We start from the raw sequence: 20,860 nt of genomic DNA, 5'->3' as shown, positions 1-20,860 counted from the left end.
TGACTGGGGCACCTAGGTATCACAGCAGTGCCAATAAAGAATAAATAAATAATTATTATTATTGACAATAATAATAATGGCAAGGGCCTGGTTCTGGGGCAGAATAATCCTCGAGCTAAGACAGAACACAGTGCAGTTTGCCCTCACTTTCCATTTGATACCACATTCCTATGGCTGGGGCAGGAATGGTCCATGTGCAGTTATTCTGTGAGGCTTTGCACAATCAATCTTAGACAGTATAGGATGGCAGTGGCCATTTTAAGTCTGTCTCTCCATAGAGAAAATACTTACTAAAAGAAAGAGGTTGTTGCTGACCTGAATCTGGTGTGTTGTTTTATTTACCTGAGTGTCCAACTCAATCTCAAACTTACTATGCGCTTGGTCTGTTGGGTCTGGATGGGCTGCAGATGTAGTCGGCTCAGCCACAGTCAGCAGTGGACAGAGCACTGATCTGTGTTCCACTAGCCTGCTGGGTGACCGTGGACAAATCACATCCCCACTCTGTGCCTCAGTTTCCCCATATGTCAGATGGAGGTACTGATACTTTGTAAAGTGTTGCCTTGAGACCCATGGATGGCAAGTGCTATATAAGAGCTAGGCCTGATGCTGCTGGTACCTGGTGGGAGTAGGGGGTGTGGTGGAAGCAGGGTGCAAGGAAACACCTGTCTGGGTCACCAGGAACTGGGAGTGCTGCAGAGACAGCACCCTACTTTATCAACCTTTTGAGCCTCTAATGGAAAATACTGTGGAGGAAGTAGGGAGCTCCATCCTGCCTTCCGCCCTGAAGGAAGATGGAGATGGTGGTGTCAAGGTGCGAGCCTTCGGAAGGGGCTGGCAGAAGTCAGGCCTTACAAGGGAGAGTGGGGGAGCTGTAGGGATTCATAGCATCCCCCCTCCTGGGCAGAGACGTCGAGTGCCCTCGGGGTTTTATAACATCAAACAAGAAACGGCAGGGTTGGAGCTCTGACAACATTCTCCTAACACAGCTCTCTGCACTGCACAAACTGTCCCCTTGGAGGGGACGGTGAGTGGGGGAATTAGATCCTTTCATACTTCAAGAGGAAAAAATAGAACAAACAAAGCTACAGACGCTTTATCTACTCTATTTCCACCAAACACGGCAGGCTGCGTTCCAGAAATACGCTTCTGTGGGCTCCTCACCAAACTTCGGTCTGCTCGGAGAGTGCGCTGTTCAAGACCACTGCTCTTCTTCCTGCGGGGCAGCAGCGCTGCTGGGACGAAAGGAGGGAAATGCCACTTCACTGTGTGGAAAGAGGGCCCTTTCCAGTGGTGCACTGGGGAAAAGGAGAGATGCTTGTCAGTTAGTGGGCAGAACCGAACTAACAGGAGACGGCAGTTCCAACCCCTTAGGAATGGAAAATCTGTACACTGAGCGTTCCACATTGCAGGGTCAGGGCCTCAACGACACCCACAAGGGCAAACACCTGAGCTGACTTAAATGGGGCTTGAGCCAGGCACATGGGCTCAGCCTATGGAGCTCTTTGCAGATTCAGAGCCTCCCAGTGCTATGTGTAGCCATCCAAGCCCTGCTATAAAAGTGTAACGAGTATGTACTTAATGAGGATAATCAATAAATTCAATGATCAATTGGATTTTATTTAATGCGCAATTCAGTTACAGCCCAATGCATCTATTTGGATTTATTAAAGCAATTCTTGCACATTGATTCCATACTGATTGATTCCTTGAAATACACTGTAGGAAGGTTTTATAATCACATGTAGGATAGCCGTCTTTTATATGCAGTATTTAAACCACCACAAGTACAGTGTATTCTTATCAATAGGGTTCCATTTAGCATACTGAATCACCCTGTTTTCATTCTATATGGAAAGAACAGAAGAGTGCATTTAGGACATATTTTAGAAGTGTTTGCCATGGTTTTTATGAATCTGAGGCCAGTTTACCATAAATTACACATGGAAATGTAAAAACTAATCAAGTAGGAACACAAGCAAAGCCATATGTGCAGGAGCAGAAAGTGGAAATAAACAAATTAAATTAATACATTGAAGATTATTTGAATACATTAAGCCAATTTTTGAAGTGCTTCCCTAAGAAACACTGGCTGCACAAAGCGGTGTCACTAATAGAATGGGAATCCTTGCCAGCAAATATTTACATTGATAGCGTTAGATGGAAAAACATAACTCAAGGCAAAACATCTTAGATGTCTCGTCAGTCTCATCTCCAAGATTCTTTTTCTTCTCTCGCTGCTCTTCCCCGTGGGAGAAAGATCGTGGAGATAACACTCTACCTAACACAGAGAAATTTTGCCTGAAAGGAGAGCTCTGACTTCAACTTTGCTGACAACTCCTGTGATTTTACAACAGTGTTTCATATTGTTGTGAGACATTGGCAGTGCTCATTTTGGCTCCTGGTCCAAAATCTTTCTGTCAGCTTCAATGGGCTTGGGATGAGGGCCTGAGTTCCAGGACCCTTCCTTGTGAACTGATGATCTGCTATAGATCTGTGGTGATCTTTGCACTCTCCTCATAGACAGCAGGGGATGAAGCTACGGTGACATGTCTTAAAAAAAACGGATCAGGCTGAATTCTCAGTTATACAGGGCCCCATCACCACTCTTTATTTATACTCAATGGCATATGTCACTTAAGTGGCGTAATTTATTGGAAATGCAAATCAGGCCTATATTATTATTACAGTTCTCTCAAATGGTACCTGCTCCTCCTCCTATTGAAGTCAATGGCAACACTCCCAATTGCTTCCTTCAGAACACGTCTGAGCTCCTTAGCCATAGCACATCCGTGCTCTGTGGTGGGTGTCCCATTGATATGGACTGAATGGCCTATTAAGGTGCCTCAGGTGTCATATTATAATATATGGCCCGATCCTATTCCTATCCCACACAAGAATGATGCCTTAACAGTTATGGATGAGTTTTCTGATCAAGTGATCAGTGGTTTTTTTCAAAGTCACTGGATCACACAATGCATGTGTGGGCGGGTTATTCATATTCTGATTCTTTGATTCATAGACTGTGTTCCTGAAAGCGAAGAGAACTCCAAACTAGCATCACGTGCAGACAGCAATGCACAGAACACCATTTCTGGGTGGTAAATGAATAACCCAAATGTCCTGTTAGGAAGTATGGGACAGCAGCTGTATTAGGGCAATGGAAACCAGAACTCCTGGATTTTATTTGATACGCTAGCCTGTTGGGTGACACAACAGTCATTTAGGCCATAAATTCTCAAGAGTGTCCAATAATTTGGGGTGCTTCGAGTTGTTAGTAACGAACCTGAGAAACCTTTGGCCTGGTTTGTGCTGAGCCCTTACAACTTCAGCTGGAGTCGGTGGGATCATGGGAGTGCTCAGCATAAGGCCCTGGGCCTTCATTTTCAAAAGTGACCAATACTGTGGGCGCCTCCATTTTTGATGCCCAACTTGAGACACTTTAAAGGAGCCTGATTTTCTGAAAAGACAGAGCACCCAACCTCTGAAAACCAGGCTTCTTTTTAAGGTGTCTAATGCCTAGCACTCAAAAATGGAGGCGCCCAAAATTAGAGGCCACTTGAGAATGTGGGTCTTAACCTCTCTCTGCCTCCATGTTCTCCTTCTGTGCCATGGGCACAATAATCCCACTCTGCCTCACCAGGAAGTGGCAAAGGTTAAGTATCAGTGGTCTCTGAAGCCCTTTGAAGTGCTTGGATGAAAGACATTGTCACACGGCAAAGTCTTCTACCATTGGCATCAAAATGCACGTCCTCAGAATGCTGTTGGGCAGTGATATGTTTGCCGGCTAAGGGGCTCTGTTACACCCAAATAATCAGCAGTGACGGTAAATTATTAAATAATCTGTCTTGTGCTAAGGAAACACTCTTTCTGCTAGAACTTTGTTTACATGTCTCTTGACTGACTGCACTGTCAGTAAACTGTTGCCTTTCCCCATTGTGTTCACTCAGCCACAAAGAACTTTTCTCTCGGCATCGCTGGAAAATATTACATGATCACAGCCAGCGGAGTAGATTACTCAGTACGCGTGTCTGTCGCTCACCTCAGCATGAGTGGTCCCAATCAGCTGAAGAGACATGCAATGGGGTAGGTCACCGTGGCTATTCAACTGAGAGAGAGAGTGCGGCTAAAATTAGACAGTATTTGCTCCATACAGCATAAAGAAAAAGAGTACTTTTCTCTCCTTTTTATTTGCTAGTCTCTAATTTGTTAGTCTCTAAGGTGCCACTAGTCCTCCTTCTCTTTTTGTGAATACAGACTAACACGGCTGCTACTCTGAAACCATCCATAAAGCATGTTTCCCTGCCTTTCTCGTCTGGCATCTCTGGATTTCCATCTGTCTAGGTACGTCCATGGCCATATCTGAGCACCTCGCAATCCTCTGGTGAGGTAGGGAAATATCACCATTTTTACAGCTGGGGAACTGAAACTTAGTGTAGATTAAATGATTTACCCAAGGCCACTTAGAGCTTCTGTGGCAGAGCCAGGAATTGAACCCAAGTTGCTTGAGTCATTGCGACGAGATCCTCCGTCCAAGGCAACCACCTTCATCAGCTAAGCCATGCCACACCTAGCACAAGGGACTTCAGGGCACTTTGAGAAGGCTTTAGCAATGGAGAATTCGGTTACAAGGTCTGCAGTTGCCGTAAAGATTTTGGGGCCCTATCTACACTGAGAAGATGGCCTGTCCCTGACGACGGACATGGCCCTCTGGCTGGTGCAGAAAATGGCTGGTCAGTTGGTGAGGAGAGGTGCCCATGGCACAGTGGCTCCCTTGTGCACAGTGGCTGGCATTCACTAGCAGGGCCTAGAATGCCCTAGAATGGCACACAGGGCAGGCAGATCCAAGGTTCTGCACACTCCCCAAATGCTGGCACACAGGGAGGGCCTTAGGGACTCATCTCTGGTCTCCCCACATGCCAGACAGCTCTGAGATGACTGGGGAAGCAGAAGGGGGCTCACCTACCTCACGTCCCCCACATGGTCACATTAAACCCAGACACAACCTGGCCCTCAGTTGTGCATGTGTACTGCAAAAAATGAAGGCTACTTAGAGATATGAAGCATCATTCCTTACCAGTCATCACGAGAGGGTGGTGTGATGCAGGGCAGTCTGGCGGGAATTTGAGTTGTGATGCTTATTGTGAATGTGGGTTCATTGGGCAAGTCACTTGATATTGGTTCTGTTCCCTGATTGGATGAATGCAAGTGTTGGAATTAGATTTAGGATGCAAATAAAATGTGCTTTGTACAAGCAAGTCAGAGCTGGTAACGGATGTTTGTGGGGACCAGGCTCAAGGAGAGCACAATGCAGCTAGAGCATACCTGTGAAACCCTCAAACTAACATTCACAGCAAACCTTTTGCGCAATTCACCTAGCTCAATGAGCACCAGGCATGTTACAATAAAGAGCCCATGCCTGACCCTGGTTTTCTGGGAGTGGATGGGACAGCATGACCATTCATGCCAGCATCAGGCAGCTGTCAACTTGGCTTTCCAAGGGCTCTAGAATAAAGATCTGATCATACTCTTTAATCAAATGGAAGGCATGACACTACAGTGATATGCGGTTGGTTTCTATGGGAACAGGTTGAGCTGGTTGATTAGAAACTAAGTGAAGGCGAGGGAGGGAAAGCACTGAATGGTGCTGCTGAAGTAGAGATTAATTAGTATGAATCAGGCTAGGTTTCTATATCATTTGCAGCCATCCCTAATGCTGTCTATATGCCTGAAATGGGGTGTAATGGGCGAGAGATGCTCACAAGGAGAATAATACAATCACTTGTTGCAACCATTGTGGCTCCTTCTTGTGTGTGTGTGGGGGGGAAAGAGTCTGAATAGATTCGCTTTGTCAGCTGGTTTTTCAAATCACCTACAACTTCACTCTCTCTGTGATCTGAAGCTGGCCAGACTGACTCTCTGGCGGCACTCAGGGCATCTTGGGGAGCACCCACAATGTTGTGTGAGCAATGGGAAGCTCTTTTCTTTGTTCCAGATTACATGGGTTGGCCCTCACTTCAGACAGTCTCCAGTCATGTGAAGGCTACATGCCGTATCCTGGAATGACAATGTTCCATTGTAAACTGCATGCACAAAACTCCTTGCTGCTGGACAAAGAGGGGAATGTAATCAGGAACTCACAGTAGTATTATCATGGCTGGAAGCCACGGGAAATAAGAGATCCAATGACCTTTCATGGCTTCTTGCAATTGGCATGAAATGATCATGGATTGTCACATGATATTTATCCTAGAGCTCTTATATAGGAGCTAAGAAATATTAACAATATTACTACTAATAAATATGCTTCTCTGAAGACAACTCAGGTATTTCCTGAGTCTGTAACAGACTCAGAACCTTGCAGGAGATGCTTAGTACTTCCTGGCTCTGGCTAGGACAAAGACGTTGCAAAAGCAGCCTTTGCTGGGGGTTTCCAGTTCCAAAGACAGGTATGACAATGAAAAATAGAAACTAAAATCAAATTATCCAATTTCTTGGACCAACCCCTGGTTTCTGCTGCAGTTCAGGGCTGTCCCCACCTTGTCCACCCTTAGCAGATGATGATAAGAAACTGCAGACATAAACTGCATTGAGCCCATTTTCTATACAGACGTTATTCAAAAAGCCAAGCTGAATCCTGGGAGCCCATTTCAATGGCAATGTTCTTGGAGGATTTGTTTCTCCATTAAAACTCTTCTGCAATTCAAAACAAAGCATGAAAACTTGACCCTTGGGAATGCTCCCAATACTATTTATTGGGTGGCTTTATTTTTGTACTGGTGATAGAAGGGGCTGAGTCTTTGCCTTCCTGTGCAAAGTTGGTGGAGTGAGTGCGGAGAATTCTGATTTGGAAGCATCCTGCCCATAAACTTTGCACAGGCATAAATGACTTCACCATGTGCAGGCAGTGGAGGGTCAGGCCCAAAATATTTTAAATATTAGGGTTAAAAAGTGAAATTCTACCCATTAGACAGCAGGGTGATGGGTTTGGGGTTTGTTGTTTGGCTGGGTTACAAAGTGTAGGTCTAATGATTGGTGTGGACACCTGTATGTGTAAACATATCACTTCATTTATAGCCAGAGGTGTCATCATGCTCTGGAAATGCTCATTTCTCTAACCTTTGCATTGAAATACTGTGCAATTAAAAGACCTTCTTTATTTAGTTAAATGTCATTTTTTGGTAGGCAATGGATTTGAGAGCCATCTGTTGGGCTGAGGAATATAAAAGCAATAGACATTATATAACTTATCTGTTTAAAATGGCCGTTGAAATTCCAGCCATGTTCCCTGTTGTAAAGGTCAGAATCTGCCCCTGCTGGATATCAAAGTTTGGCCGTATTCCATAGTTCAGCAGTCATTGCACAGGACGGTTTCATTTTTCTCTCCTTTCTGTTCTCTCTGGCATTTTCTTTCTCTGTGGACTGAGGTAAGGGACACCTCTCCAGCACAGGTGCATAAGGCCATGGAAATGCCACCCATTTCCACTGGCAGGGATCAGCAAGGATACTGGAGAGGCATGCAGAATGTGTACCCTACCACGCATCACCATGCAGGCAATGGTCTTGAAGCCCTAAGATTGGTCCCTTGCTCCCTGGGCTCAAAGCTCAGCCATGTAGACCTGATCCAACTCCAGTGGCCATTGGGCTGGACCCTCTTATGTAGCCTGGCCCCCCAGCTGGTGCTTGGAATGTTCTGACAAACCAAGCACTGGGCAACCCCTGAAAACAGGAGCACCCTTTTAGCTAGCCTCTGAAATAATACCTGCAAATCCTGCAGGCATTGTTCTGCGAGCATATGCAGCCCCTGGGTGCATTCCAGCCCCAGAGGATTGTAGTACACATGTAAAGCACTTTGTGATGGTTAGAATGACAGAGATTATTATAGATTCAAAGATCAGACGGGACCGCTGTGGTCACCTCCTCTGACCTCCTGTGTTGCCCAGGCCATTGAATTTAACCCATTGATACCTGTAGCAGAGGAAATTGTACTTCTCTGTTATATACAGGAACCCTATGAACAGCTGAAACTGGCTGCATATTTGATCAATAATTTATTCAACAAACTTCATAACTGTTTCAAATAAACAAAACGTTTCCACTCATTTCTCCAGCCTTAATAACAACAAGGAGGCATTTGATCTGTGTAGTTGTTCCTTTTGGCTCCAAGAAATGCCACCCTTTCATTTTCTGAAACAATATCAAATTCAACAGATCCATTGAGCTGTTAGTAGAGGAGGTGGGATGCAGCTTTTCTCTCCTGTGAACATTGTCAGGACTTTTAAAAAAATTTCCCGTCATGATTTGGGACAAAAAGTTGAAATCTTGAAAATTTTTGGTTTGGATCAATCAAAATGTTTTATTTCAATTGAAACTGTTACTTATTTTATTTTATTTTACTTTACTCTAATTAGCTTAAGTTTCCAAATGAAAAGAAATCTTGAACTGGAAAACTGGAATTTTTGGTTATCACCAGAAGTGATATTCACCCAAAGTGACCTTTGGCTGTGAAAAGTTTCAGTTTGACAAATTGGCACTTTTCACAATTCCTGACCAGTTCTCATTGTTAGGGGACAGGGGTACCTGCGATAGAATCCTTGCCCATGTGCCTTTCTCATTCTTGTTAGCAAATACCATGCAGTGCTGTGAATTTACATGGAGTCAGGCACTTTTCCTGCCCCAGATGGGGTACATGCTCACTAATAGGGCACATGCCCAGGACACATACTCAAGACCTATACTGAAGGGGAATGAAATTAAGTACATTCTTAAGGTTAGGCCGGTACTTAAATGCTTTGTTGAATTGGGATCTCAGTCTGATAGATCTGTCTGTCTAGCTGCCCCCCGTTGCCACAGTGTCTGAACTGCTCTCATGTAGCCATGTATTTCGAGTCCCCTTTGACTCTGTTTCTATGGGGTTTTTGTTTGTTCTTTAGTGTGTATTTCCGTGAGATTGTCACATTGAATCCCAATCCTCCAGCTGCGGTTTCTTTGGATGTTGATGGCTCCTGTGCCCATCCTGAAGGCTTAATCCTGTCTTGGGCTAAGATGCTCTGCATGTCAGCAGTGCTGAGCCCTCACTGCTCATCTCATTTGTGTACATTGAGTAGCTGTCAGGACCATCTTTATGCTTTGCTGTTTCATGTTCCTCATTCAGGATCTATAGCTCAAGGTTGCACAATTTACCAGCCACAAACTTTCTCTTTCCCCCCTTTCCTCCTACGTTCTCATTAGCCGCTACTTCACATCTTAAACTCCTGGGATTATCAGATCAGGGAACAAGTCCTTGTTATCATCCCAGGGCTTTCACAGAGAGGTTGCTCTCTCGACTGTGAAGTCACTCAATCAAGGGGGGAGGGATAGCTCAGTGGTTTGAGCATTGGCCTGCTAAACCCAGGGTTGTGAGTTCAATCTTTGAGGGGGCAATTTAGGGATCTGGGGCAAAAACTGGGAATTGGTCCTGCTTTGAGCAGGGGTTTGGACTAGATGACCTCCTGAGGTCCCTTCCAGCCCTGATATTCTATGAATTAATTTGCCAGCCCTTCCCTTGGATAGAGTGTGAGATCATAAACTTGCTGGCAGAATAAGGATTGTTTTTGCAGTTCAGGGAAGGCTGTGCAAAGCTGGCTCTGTGCTTTAACAGGACAGTTGTCATGTGGTGACATTTACAGGACACAGTGCTTCAGTCAGTGTGCAGTTAGCCATTGCCAGCTTACAGCCTCCGTCTGAAAAGGAGTGACAATACGCTGCATGGATTAGGTCATAGCGAGTTTAAAAAGCACACATGAATCACTGGGGCAGAAATCATGTGTTTTTCTGTCTTTTAGCAACAAAACTAGCAAAATAAGCAGACATTTCAAAAAGGCGCTGCCAGCTTTGTATTTCAGCATTCCTAAAAATCATTTTCTTTCTCACTGCTTAGAATAGCCCCTGGTGACCTTGTCACTGTCACTGACAAGGAGGCCTGAGATTTTCAGAAGTGACTACTAGTGATTTTGTGTGTCCAGTTGGAGACATCTGAATGCACAGCCCTAGCCAAAAGAGCGTCAGGATCTTTTAGATATCCTGAGCCCAGACCAACATTTCTGCCCGGGGAGTCCCTGAGCGTTACAGAACCAGAAAGCAGTGGTCCTATGGGCTCTGGCATGGGGGTGGGGAAACTGAGGGAAAGGCATTGTGCCCGGAGTGTTTCTATGCTCTGGCTGTTCCAGCTGCAAGCATGGCCTCTTGGCGTTGTGGGCAGCCTGTCATGGTGAGAGCAGACCAAGGCTGCTTTCACTGAACACAGACCAGCTCCTGGCTGGCCCAGAATTGGGGAGCCACAAATGACGGATAAAGCTGCCTTTGTCATCTCTCGGGCTCTGCACCGAGCACAGCTCAGCCAGATCCAGCACCATGGCCTGAAAATGTTGCACGAAGAATCACACAGATTATTTCTGTTTGTTGATGGGATGAACATAGCTTCTGGTGCAAGGTGTCAGAAACCAGTTCAGAATTCGCTTTCTGTGAATATTCTCCAGTAGTTGTTTACAATTCTCCAGCTCACCCAGTATTCCTGCCAGCGAGCTCGTCGACAGGTGCCTTCCTGGGACACAAGTACAGCTGGTTTTCCTACAACTTCCAGAGAATGTTCACAGGTCTGTCTGTGCAGTGTTTTCCCCACTCTGGCTGGTTATTGCTGGGCTGCTCTGTACATGAACATCACTGCTTCTTGGAACAGACCTTTTTCTAATCAGCATCTAGTAAACTACAGCCCTGAGACTCGGCTCCATTACTTTGCTCCTCCGGCATAGCCCTGCAGAGTTAATACATTGCAGCACAGGATTCATGTATTATAAAATAGGCTGAATCAGCTGGGGGAACTAAGGGCTTGATCGAATGGGCTGCAGAGCACTCTCAACTCCTTGGAGAAATCTCTGAGACCTGAGGCTGCTCAGCATCGCTCAGAAAGTGCTCGGCTCCTTTGCAGGAGCATCTCCTGAATGCTTCGGGACAGATTAATATTTGGTGTAACCGTAAGGACTTCAGTAGTTATCCTAGGGCTGAACTTGGCCCTTTGTGTGGTTTTATTTGATTAGAATTAATGAGCTAGAGGCGGTTCGGGCACTGCCTTAATCCACCAGTTTTTTCTCAAGAGAGCGGGATTCACAACATGAGTTAGAGCCAGCGCAGGACTTTGCTGTGGGAAGCCAGCGCTCTGAAAACCAACCGGCTTGCATTGTTTCTGAAAAACAGGCCTGGGTGTCGGCACAAACAACAAATGGCCCTTCCCGGCTATTCAGAAGGGGCTGTTCTTGGCCAGTCATGCTTGGCTGGTATTGACTGAAATGTCAGAGGAATTTAGCACACTGTGCTGTCTAACGGTAGTGTAATTGGCCTATAAATAACCCACCAAACAAAGCAAAACAGCCCACTGTTCAACACTGTCAGGCAAATGTGTAAAGAAAATTCATAACATTCTTGGCGTATGATGGCTTCCAAATCTCATGAGGTTGAGCTGATATATGTATGAATATGGAGACATGCCCAGGTACGTATGTATGTGTCTGTACCTAGTGTTTGGAGAATGTGCCCTCACAACACCAAGTAAATGTCTGGGATTTCATTCCTTTAAGGTGAAATTCATCCCTGACGAGGCCAACAAAAAGGCCTAGCTATGAGTTAAGCCCTGTTTTAATTTAGATATGTGGGCCAAAGGTATTAACATAACCCAGTCACTGTCCAACATTAAACAGTATTAAACAAGGTCTGTGGTTTGGTATTCAGAGTCCTCAGCCGATTTAGCACCAAGGCAAACACACCATGAAAAATCCCTTTTACTAAAGATACAGAAAAGAAAGAAAAACAGTGAAAGCATTTGAAATGTGAAGTATGAAGTAAGTAGGGTGACCAGATGTTCTGATTTTATAGGGACAGTCCCGACATTTGGGGCTTGTCTTATATAGGTGCCTATTACCCCCCATCCTCTGTCCTGATTTTTCACACTGGCTATCTGGGCACCCTAGAAGTGAGCCTTTCATTCTAACAGCATCCCTTTTTCACTTGCCCTTTAGCTGGAGAGAGTTTTCTTCAGGAAATCCCCAACCATCACCACCAGTCTCTTAGATGGTATCATAGATGGTAATAACTGTCCTTTTGGGAGGAAGAGAAGTTGGTTGAAATGAGCTGGAGCTGTTGCTGCTGCTGCTGTTAAAGTCTGATCCCATTTCATCCGGGGCGGTCATTGGGATTCAGCGGGAGCTGGTAGAGGTGCCCAGTTAGCCAGTTGACCAGCTAAGAGAATGACATGCACTGCTGTATGTAGAGAAGTGATAACTTGCCCTGTAAGGTGAGGAGGAGACCTACAGAGCAGAAACAAACTCACTCCAGGAGCAGCCTGCTGGAGGAGCCCACAGACAGTCAGCTAAAACCCAAAGGACCAGGTTGATTTTGTTGCTGTTTTTAAAATTCTCAGTTCAGTTGGCTGGTTGTGACACCCTTGGGACCCCACATGGGGTGACAGCATGGGCGGCAGGTACAATAGGCTAGGGGAGGCAACACAACCATCCCTGCCACCTGACACTTGGGCCGTGGTGCCCCCCCACACCTCTTCCCCTCCCTGCTCTGACCCTTCCCTGACTCAGCTCCCAGGGCTTGCTGCTGCTGCCTGGAGTGAATCTTTCTCCTCTCCTCCCCTCCCCTCCACCCCATGCCCTCCCCCCTTGGAGGTCCCCGCAGCTGCTGGCTGTGTCTCTCCTAACCGTTCCCCCCCCCTTCCCCCGGTGGGGCACCGGGGGTGTGTGAGAATACCAGTGGGGAGTCGGTGGCAGACGGGGGGAGTGAGGAGGCGAGCTGGGGGATCCCTGAGTAACTTTACACAGTGAAAAAGCCTTCCAGAGCCCTAGTGGCAGATCACTCAAACTGTTTAGGAGCCATGACAGTGGTAAAGAAGCCATTCACCAGGCATTTGCCAACGCCCAAGAAGCCTTTGGCCACATTCAACTGGCTCTTCTATTGTAGGAAAATGTGTTATTGGGGTTAAAAACTGTTTCCAAATGACAACCCCTCAGTTAGTCTCTGTACCCAGAAGAAGTAACTGCTGACCTGGCTCAAGGAGGAGCTGACATAGCCAGTGAGTTTATTTCTTGATCGAGTCGTTTTATTCAAAGCCAGTTTAAGTCAATGAGTCTGGCAAGGAATTCTGGGTAAGGAAGGTGATTAAACTAATGCCCTAATGCCGGCTGCCAACAGCAAGCACTTGTTCAAAAGGAGAGATTAGGTTTCAGGTTGGTGCAGGTAGCTTGAGCTGGGGCTTGAGCCGGACTTACTGGAGGTGGTGCATGGGCTGGCTGCTGGCCCTCTGCGGGTGAGTGGATTTTGCCACTCCAGGGCCTCGGCCTGGGCAGAGGCGGCGGCAGGGCTGTGCTTTCATCGCTAACGAACCCACTGCCTTTGTGGGCAAAATGATCACTTTTGTACAATCAACGAAGACGTGTATTAAGAACCAAAACCACTGACAACAAATTGGTCCAAAAAGGTAAGAAAAAGCCAAGTGTTTCCTGGAAAAACCACCCACCTTGTTGAGAGGATTCATTGCTGCACAGGAGAGACATCCCGTAACAGCTTGGAGAGAGAGTCCAAGGGCGAAATATCCTGGGAATCTTGTCATTGACTTCAGTGGGGCCAGAATCCCCCAGCCCCTCCCAAGTTGGGAAAGTGCTCCCCAAATCCCCTCTCTGCTTCATTAGCCAGAACATCAATTGTCTCTATCTTAGGTACTTTCCTACACCCCATTATCCTGGTACCTGAGCACCTCACTCATGGTATCGTATTTAACCTCACCACACCCCTGGGGGAAGGAGGGGGAAGTGCTGCTGTCCTGCAGAGGGGGAGCAGAGGCATAGAGACTAGATGACTCACACAGGGAGCTGAGCTTGGTTCTCCTCCGTCACAGGCGACCACCCTGACCAGTAGGCCATTCTTCCCTCTCAGCTACAGCTGAATGAGTCTATTTCTAAGCCCTGTACGGTGGAACGCAGTGAGCTCATTGAGTCTGGAGCCCAGACATGCACACTTACAGCCGGGCCTCATGAGAGCTTATTTCACCCTCAGCAAGTATTTCTCTTGGCAGGCCAGAGGATTTTGGGGTCTGATCCAATCCAATCAAACTGAGCCAAGGAATTAGGAGAAATTTGTCCATGTCACTTGCTTGTTTTTGCTTAAATCAGAGGTAGGGCTTGGGTTAGCGTTAGCTGCCACAAAGCTGTGCTCAGCTCCGGTGCTGGTGGCAAATCTCCAGCGAGGTGAGGATGAGGGCTGTTCTCGAGACACTTCACTTCACAATTATCTATTTAAGAACAACATTTCTGAAAAAATTCCTAAAGAAATCAGGTTTCAGAGTAGCAGCCATGTTGGTCTGTATTCGCAAAAAGAACAGGAGGACTTGTGGCACCTTAGAGACTAACCAATTTATTTGAGCATAAGCTTTCGTGAGCTACAGCTCACTTCATCCGATGAAGTGAGCTGTAGCCCACGAAAGCTTATGCTCAAATAAATTGGTTAGTCTCCAAGGTGCCACAAGTCCTCCTGTTCTTTTTTCTAAAGAAATCAGGCATTGGTGATGGATAGGAGGCCCCTGCTCTCTCTCAGAAATAATACAACTGCTCCAAACACCATCTCCGTTTCAGTGTCATGGGGGGAAGAGCAGTGAACGCCGGTGTGCTTTGCCCCCAGGCCTTTGTCTATTCATTTACTGATAGTCCATTTTAAAATAGTCACTGATTGGTGCACTGTTTTGGTGATGACGAATCCCCCGGCTGTCTGAGCACGGTGGAAGCAGCAGCCTGCCGCTCGCAGAACTGGCCGGGGTGGTGAGGAGCCTGGAGCGGTGCGGGTGGGAATCCCGGTGGCAGCGGGCAGCAGAGTAACTCTAATGGAAGCAATGATGACAGTCAATCTGCAGCATTGCTTGCAGCACAGGATACTTCAGTGCTTCTGCAGATTGTGCATACGGAGCTCACCTCCCCATTGCTAGGACCAGCCTACCACCTCCATCACCATGGGACGGGCTCCAAGAGGACCTGCTGAACCAGTCCCCTGGAGAGTGAAATCCAGCAGCTGCTGAGTGTTGCTGCTACTGCACAGTGGTGATGAAATGTGCAATGTAACTTCTTCCAGTGAGAACCTGGTGTAGGGACGGCCCCACCCTGAGTCCTGAAGCAGACACCAGGTAGCTGTTTGCCATGCAGTGTTTTCAGCAAAGGCTGGACTTCCTCTCCCCCCACAGAAGTGTCGCAGTCTGGGCTGTGAGAAATCCCCTGTGGTTATATTTCTAAGCAAAAGAAATTCTCCTTTCCAACACCCGGCAGGGGAGTTAGTCATTACTCACTGTGGAACAGGTCACTCTCATTAGCCTCAAGGCCAGATTCTCTTTTGCACACCTACTCTTTTTCACCACTCCACTGGAGAAGTGGGACAAAAAGCCTGCAGATCTCCCCAGCTGGAGCAGAGCTGGCATAGTTAGCTCCTATGCCTCTCCCGTGCAGCCCCGGCACCAGGATGCTTTGGGGTGCCCAGTGCTCTGTGCTCTGACCGTTCTTGGCCTGTGTAATGGCCAAAAGGGGCATGGCCAAGAGCAGACAGCAAACAGGTGTACACAACACATGCTCCAGTCACAGCTTGCACTCACTGCTTAGTGCTCCATAAAAGGGAGTCAATCAATATTATTTCTATTTGCAAGAGCTGTTAATTGAAATGCTATGAAAATTTTAGAATAAATTCAATTTATTCTGTGCAAGCAAGAGCTCACTGTTAAAAGAGGAGCCCAGCATCATTTAAAGAACTGGAATACATGTATTCTAATGAGGGAACCTGCCATTTTAAAGGTTTCAGAGTAGCAGCCGTGTTAGTCTGTATTCGCAAAAAGAAAAGGAGTACTAGTGGCACCTTAGAGACTAACCAATTTATTTGAGCATAAAGCTTTCTTGAGCTACAGTGAAGTGATGAAGTGAGCTGTAGCTCACGAAAGCTTATGCTCAAATAAATTGGTTAGTCTCTAAGGTGCCACTAGTACTCCTTTTCTTTTTGCCATTTTAAAGTTACCACTCGCACATTTCCTCCCTTGCCAGAGTGGTGAGCTCTGATATTCAAAGGCAGAACTCCCAGCACAACTAAAAAGGAGACATAGAAGCTCTGAAAGCAGTTTTTTTTTTTTAATTTCAGGATCATCAGAGCTTGACAGAGGTGAAAGTGACCTAAATTGTTAATGCATTTGCTCCTGCCATTCCAATCCCATTTTCTATCTTATTTTTAGGTTTTTTCCCATGCATATTTAAGAATCAAGCCGTGTGCTGGGCTGCTGCGTTGTTGGGTCATCTGCTGGGAAGCGGCACACACTCCGGGTGATGTGGGAGTGAGAAGTGTGTGCTGAGGACAGAAGCCTTAGGAGATCCTAAGAGGTGTTGCTTTATAGCAGAGAGGGAAGTTCCAGACTAGGTTTGCGTTTGATTTCTGTGAACTCCTCCCTTGATTGGGAACTTGAGACTTCCCCAGTGAATCTGTTGGGGGTGGAAGTGTAACCGGATAGCTTCAGGTCTGAGGTTCATTCGGGCTTGAAGGCACATGGATGGGCGATGTGTGCCTAAAATAAAGCAAACGCAAAGGGAGGGACATCCATTTATTTCTCCAGATGACATGACTGAATGTGCCTGCTCATATAGATTTTCATGTTTAATATTTTACTACACGCACTCAGATATTGATGGAGAAGCTGCAGAATCCACAGACGTTCACAAATGAAATAAACTCATTATATTTTAGAAAGAGACTTTTTTCCGATGGCCTTCTGCAATGCAATTCACCTCAGGCCATTTGCCTGGTAACACTGACCATTCCGACAGCATATCTCCCTTCACTGTGTAAATATCTAGCTCTAAAGATGAAGCTGAGACGTTATATTATGAACACACAAGGCTAAACTCATCCCTGCTGTAACTCCACTGAACCTGGCCTTATCTCAGGGGTGGATTTGGCTAACAGCGTAATGTGGAAGCCAGATCAATTTGTACTTTTGGCACAATTATCATTAATCCCATTGGGTCTGCTCCAAAGCCCATCAAAGTCAATCAGAATCTTTCTGTTCACCTCTGTGGGGTTTGGATCTGGCCCATATTCTTAGTATACTTCAGCTGAGAGTTTCAAAAGCATGTAAGTGACTTTCCATTGGAGTTGGGCTCCTGATTAAAGACTTGTCTGCACATGAAAATTAATCTGGAATAATGCAGGATTTAAAGTGGATTAACTATTTCTAATTAATGCCATGTGTGGATGCTTTTATTCTGGAATAAGAGTGCCTTATTCTGAATTAGTTTAATCTGCTTCCAAGAGGTGTCATGATCAGATGCCAGAACCCCTGTCAACCACAGGGCATGGCTTTCAGGCACTGTAATACCTAATGTCAAAAAGTGGCAATTCAGAACATGGGCAAAAAATGGCATTTGGAGAACTTCAAATAAATGGTTTCATTTTCTGGTCTGGTTTCACTGGTAACGCTTCTGCTTTGTGGTTTGTTGTTGCTGCTGCTGCTGTTACATTTAGATCTTGTTAATTAGGGTCTAAACTGTGTTTCAACAGAAAATTGCAAAAAGAACAGGAGGAGTTGTGGCACCTTAGAGACTAACCAATTTATTTGAGCGTAAGCTTTCGTGAGCTACAGCTCACTTCATCGGATTACTCCTTTTCTTTTTGCAAATACAGACTAACATGACTGCTACTCTGAAACAGAAAATTGGATTTTCCACAATACAAAAATGTGCACACAAAGTGTCTGCTTTACATGGACAACTTCAACTTTTCATCAAAGCTGAAAACTGAAAAATTTTTAGACAAAACCGTTTTTGGTTTGGGGTGTTTTGATGAAAACTCAAAATTTTCCATGGAAAATTTTAATGAAGAAAAACAAACAAACCCTTTTTTTCATATTTGTTGAAATTTTCAGCAGAAACTCATGCTCCTCTAACCCCCATTTTCCAACCAGCTCTACTATTAATGCAGATTTCCTTTTAATTAGTTATAGCTTTTTGGTGTTACTTTGCTGGGAGAATTTTCTCCAGGACAAAAGAAACTCTGTTGTTCGTAGGGCCAACTCACCACCTGCATTTTCCTTCTGGACTCTCCTGTGTTTTAGAGAAAGGAATCAGACAGTGTGGTTCATTAGTTAGTGTATATCTGGAAGTCAGGAGACTTGGACTCTAGGTGTGGGTCTGACAGCAATTCAAGTGTTGTTCAAACTCTTTGTGTTTCAATTGCTGCATCTGCAAAACTGGGATTAATCATCACCTGCCCCCATTATAGCAGGTACTTGGGAATCTAGACAAAATGTTCCACCAAAGTGCTTTATTAATATTAATAACATCACCTCATTTGGAAAGAAAATGCATTTGGAAACCAAAATTAGACCAAAGTGAAATGATAAACCCTGTCCCAGCTCTGTTGTAGGCACTTGTAAAATAGAGTTTAAGAAATGGATTAGGAGGGATTTGTTGGGTCTCTGAGACAGAGCCGCTCCACCAGGAGATCTGATTATCAGCACCGTGGAGCACGCAGCGATGTCAATAATAAGCCTCATTTCTGAGTGGTGAGGCCCTCGCCTCTTCCCCAGATGCTGTCAGTTACAGGGAGCCTTGAGGACTGACTTGCCGCCCATTCCCTGTCAGGAACAAATCATGTTAGACAAGGGTGTGCTGTCCGACCCCTGTCTAACATGTTGCTGACAGACAGTTCAGCCATGCAGAACTCTTAGCTAAGGGTCGTTGGGCTCTCGATAGACACAGGGAAATGCAACTGGTGGTTTCTATCGGTGCATCTGCTCCATCGTCTCATAAGAGGCCGTTAATAGGAAGCAGCCTAAAACTCGAATTTCAGGGGAGTTTCCCTTGGAGAGCCGGTTGTGGCGACAAGCCGTCCAGACTAACAGGCGCGGCTGTTCTGATGCAGGCAGGAAAGGGAGAAATGCCACGCAGGGCTTGATCACAATCCTCTGCTGAAGTTTCTTTTTGCCTCCTTTGCCCATTGAAGCAATGAAGATTCTGAAGCCAATGCTAGTACATATGGTGTAAGTGGGCACGACTACCTGAGCTTGCCCCACTCTGCTGGTCACCTGCTTCCTTCCTCTTACTTCATAGTTTGCTCTGCAAGGGCATCACTAATCTTAGTAACTCCTAGCTCTGGTTTTTGGTGCAATCAGACCGAACAAACATGCCTGCCAGCCACGCTGCGCCACTGGTCCATTCGGAGTGGAATGGGTTCCTATTGCCCTGATGGACAGGAACACAGAGAGCTGGGCCTGGACGGAGCTAGGGAGCACGGCATCCTCCTGTTCTATCCTGACAAATCATGAAACCTGCAGGGCAGGCACTGGTTTCCTGGGGAAGAGGATGGCCTGCTGCCATGCTTCTCTGTCTGGGTATTGATACAGCGCCCCCGTTGCAACAGCACCTTTCATGAGGACAAGAGGCACGTTTCTAGCCACATCAGTGGCTGTACAGAGCCCGGAACACGGCAGGACTAGACGCCACAGGGAGTAAACTTCATCTGCCCTCTTTTGTGGCAGAGTGGCTGAGATGCTCTTTACATCAGTCCAAGCCAGACCCTGCAGCAACGAGTGAGTTACCAAACAGAGAGTTAAAGAAGAAAAGAAAATCTCCACAAGATGAAAGAGGGGAAGGTGACATTTCAGAGAGCAGTGATTCGTTTGGATTCAAAGGAAAGGCCATGGTAAGCAAGTGGTCTCTATCACAATGTGAATCAAGATGTAAACCCCAGGTTACCATTCCAAACATGCATCATTAGGCGCTGCAATTTCACAATCACTGCATTACAAACAGTGTCAGGCCCCCTCTCCCTCCAAGTCTCCATAAGCTGCAGATTCCCTGGAACTGGCCGGGGTAATTCTAAGGAGAAGACTATAAAACCTGTACACTGGTTTCCCCGCAGAGGTACAGGTGAAAGCCTGTGTATGCAGGGTGGCATTCCCAGCAGCAGTGTGCCGGGATAAAGCGTCCACCTCCATTCATGTGAATGGGCGTCACATGCGTCACTCCACCCCCTAAGCGGGCATGGCAGGGTCCAGCTCGACCAACTTTGCACTGTACTTGCTGACATACGAGAATGGTGCTTTTTAAAAACAAGTTTGAACCCAGTGGAGTGTGAATCTCCTGCTGGAGGAAGGAGCTTCATTGACAGCCCTGGAGATGGAGGTTTCCTCTTGCTGCACACTGTGAATGGGCGTCAGTTGAGAGCTGCGTGGGGAGGCGCTTCTAGGCCTGAGCAGGGAGCCTTCACTGCACCCCCTGGCTCATTCAGCCCTCAGCCTACCTGTAGAGACGGCCAATAAGTGGGTCAGTTAGTGCAAATGGCGGCGTAGGGATTTTATTGCTGTTGTGGATGTTGGTGTCGAACTATGGGAGGAACTGGACTGAGACCCCCCCCCCCCCCCGAGTTTCTGCTCCACATGTGATAATGAAGCCAGACTCTCTGGGCAACCCTCCCCATGCCGCAGGCTAGCACCAAGGCAAACTTCACATTGATATTTCCGGGCCTTCGAGTGCATCACCTGGCAACCAAAATGTCCTCTGAAGAGGGTTTGGGGGTGTTGGCACACAGGGCCATACAGTTCACTTACACCAGTTGGTCATTGACACAGCCATACGCGAAACAGAAAGAGACAAATATATATTTTAAAAGGCAACTAATAAGTCTAGTGCCAACCTTCACTCACTTTGCCTGTGTATTGTATCCCTTTCCCCTACCTTTCATCTGCTTTCTGACTTCTTTTCAGTGGCAAGCTCTTTGGGACCTCAACTGTGTCTTCTTGTAAGTCTAAGACAAC

At 46.3% G+C, this 20,860-nt stretch overlaps 1 long non-coding RNA gene across 2 annotated transcripts in view; it reads left to right on the top strand.

Moving 5' to 3' along the window:
- Positions 1-4,002: 4,002 nt before the first annotated feature.
- The window catches only part of LOC141975786 (uncharacterized), a 267,950-nt gene continuing 251,092 nt past the window's right edge, over positions 4,003-20,860 (top strand). Inside the window, exons 1-2 of one of the 2 annotated variants that reach the window (XR_012636009.1) lie at positions 4,066-4,083; positions 4,255-4,341. This is a non-coding gene — a long non-coding RNA (uncharacterized LOC141975786). Of the gene's footprint in view, positions 4,084-4,254; positions 4,342-20,860 lie in introns of both variants that reach the window. The other variant, XR_012636010.1, reaches the window with a different exon arrangement.

The sequence above is a fragment of the Natator depressus genome, chromosome 21 (assembly GCF_965152275.1).
Source record: "Natator depressus isolate rNatDep1 chromosome 21, rNatDep2.hap1, whole genome shotgun sequence".
In the NCBI taxonomy this organism is placed as follows: Eukaryota; Metazoa; Chordata; order Testudines; family Cheloniidae; genus Natator; species Natator depressus.
This window is presented reverse-complemented; position numbering and strand designations above follow the sequence as displayed.